General features: G+C 30.9%; 1 pseudogene; it reads right to left on the bottom strand.

Annotated features, from left to right (window-relative positions):
- Positions 1–1,007: 1,007 nt before the first annotated feature.
- LOC138806865 (U6 spliceosomal RNA) lies at positions 1,008–1,107 on the bottom strand (annotated as a pseudogene).
- Between the last annotated feature and the right edge of the window lie 1,794 nt (positions 1,108–2,901).

The following is a 2,901-nucleotide window of genomic DNA, read 5'->3' as shown; positions in this document are numbered from 1 at the left end:
ACAACTTGGAAGAAACTTCATTTAATATTGCCAAAAGGATAAATAAGTATCACTACCTCTTTTAAATTGTGGAAGGCTGTAAAAATTGTTCTCCTAACTCATAATGGTTTGGTTAAGATTCTTAAATTTCAAAAATGCCAATCCATCTTTGTGTCTGTACAAAATATTTTCACAATACAAAGCAACAGCAATATCTTACTTTAAAAATTCATGGATTCCATAGTATTCTTCAAGTGAATTGCCTGACTTTGATGTCAAAATGTATTCAAGAGTTGTTTGTATACATCTATAATGATTTCTGCAGGGTTTGTGATTTTTAAATCAGAAATCACTTTAACTTATCTGTTGAAATGAGTAGTACAGAAACTAAAAATATTTCTGGTGCTTGTATGAAAAAAGTATATTTTAAAATACTCTGTATTTTGTTTGTATAATGTCCATAATCTATTTAATTCTCTCCTAGATATAATACTTTGAATTATACATTGTTTTATAATATATAGGTTCGTTAATAAATGTGTTATTTCAGATAGCATTCCATATAGAAAAAGTTTAAGATTCCTTTTTTTCCCTAGGTCCTTATATTATTTTATTTCTTTAGGATAAAATGACAATGTTATCCAATTTCAAATGTTTTGTAAAGATTATGCTATGTAAAGGCCATTCTAAGGTGAGGATTTAACACACTGATGTCAAACTAACTTTCAGTTCAATGAATTACATATATTGTTATATTTGCCTTTTTAAATTTTTTATTGTGAAAATACTGTACAGAGGGGTTACAATTACATGGGCAAGATAATGAGTACATTTTTTATCAAGCATTGTAGGCTCCTCCTGTATTTACCCTTCCCATCCATTCCCATCCTTCCCCTGCTTCCCCACTCAATCCTCCCTGCTACCCCTCCACCCGCACAAAGTTGTAAAGTTCATTTTTCGACATAACGACTTGTATTTTTGTAATCAATTTTTAATAACTGTTTTTCATTTCTTGCATCTCAAGAATGAAAAATATGGAATATTTCACAAATTTTAATATCATCCTTGTGCAAGTGCCATGATAATCTCTATATTGTAGTAATTTGGGTAAACGTCCTGCTGAAGCATGTAGTATCCTGTAAATTTAAGTAGTTATTGATGCAATCTTTATACAGGCATATATCCTTGGTTGACTGTTTGTAACTAGGAACCCTTATTGTTCCTAAAAATGTTATTGATCTCACTTCTCTAAAATTCTGTGTATATTGGGAAAAGCTAATATTGTTTGGTCGATTGCTCACATTTGCAATTTTTTTGTCAATGACTATTGTAAGTCTTTTTCATTTTAAATTTGATCATACTTTGAAGCCTTTATAGCTAGGTCCAAAGGTGATTGTTTTTCAAGTACTTATTTATAAACTGAGTTAGCTTTGTGGAGGTAATGGATTCAAAGTAAGCCTTGCTTAAGAGCTACTTCTAAACTTCTGCAGCTTAAAAATTCCTAAATGATGTCTTACTGGTATAAATGTCTACCTGACCCTTTACTCTTCTTCCCTGTAGCAACAGACCAACCAGAATATCTTACCCTGACAGCATAGATTTTCTTATTGGAACAAAACTAATATTAGTTAAAAGGGATCATAGAGAGATAAACAGTTAAGACAGAATCATTTAAGCTAGAAGGTATTTTATCAAAATATAATTGTTTTTTATACCTAACATTTCAATAGTAGCTAAAGCCAAGAAGGTGAAAAAAAATTTCACATGCATGATTACCAAATGTCCTGGCCAATCTACCATCCATCCAGGCAGGAATTTACACTACTGCCTTTCTTTCATCAAATATTTTCATAGTTACAAGAGAAGTCTATATGTTTCTCCTCGATATTAGGCCTTAAATTGGTAATGTTTTAATCACAGTGTTTCCTCTTGTCTCTAGGCTGTAAATCTCCAAATGGTAAAGTTTTAGGTCCAACTCTACCAAACACTGAGGTAGAAATAATGGAATAATATTTTAAAACACAGTTGCCTTTGATACCCTAACCACAACAGAACATTGCAAAACATGTGCCTTTTTTCTTATATTTTATAGTTATATATTTTATATTTATACGTGCTGATATTTTTTCACACAGTGAAACTTACTAGAATTAATTGATAATTTGACAAATAAATAGATATTTATTACAATAAATAGATTTGAATATAAATAATAAAGTTTAGAATGTACATTAGAATATATAAAGTATCAATGCAATGTCTTTGGTATAAACATGTGATATGTTCTAAGTATTCTTGGTCTTCTGAATTCACATTGTAAAAAAAAAACAATTTTTTTCCTCTAATCTATAAGGGATTTTACTCTGCTGCTCTGTTTATTGTTTTAACTCATTGGTTGCAAAATGTTTTTCTCTATATTTCTGAAGCATTTCTACTTATTGTACCCAAATTTTGCTGATATGATATCTAAAAGGTGTTATTCTTCTGCAGGACCAACGGGTCCTAGGATCCCAGGTCTTAGTTATCCTCTTCATCTGATAACAAGGGGAAGATTTCTCACCTAGGCTCATGAAACATGCCAACAGAAATTAATTGAAAATCCATCTCAATTCCTTATGACACCGGAATTAGTGGTAAGCAATTGTGTAATGCAATGCAACTTAAAATGAAAGATGAGATCACAAAATCTGAGAGAAAGTACAGTAATTCAAACTTTCAGTTAACAAATGACCAGCCCATATGAGTGACCAAGATCACAAATGTCACAAAATTATTTTTAATACCCCTCTTCTAATGATTACTCCAAGATTTCAGTCCAGCATAAGTAGGCAAAAAAAATAGTTCCTAGAACGATAGATCCATAATTGGTCTACCAAGGCTAGGAAAACTTGACTTACAGGTCAAATATAATTCACAAAAACA

The sequence above is a fragment of the Dipodomys merriami genome, unplaced genomic scaffold (assembly GCF_024711535.1).
Source record: "Dipodomys merriami isolate MVZ:Mamm:240054 unplaced genomic scaffold, mDipMer1.0.p SCAF_4090, whole genome shotgun sequence".
Lineage (NCBI taxonomy): Eukaryota > Metazoa > Chordata > Mammalia > Rodentia > Heteromyidae > Dipodomys > Dipodomys merriami.
The sequence above is the reverse complement of the archived record's forward strand: the minus strand, read 5'-3'. Positions and strand labels throughout refer to the sequence as shown.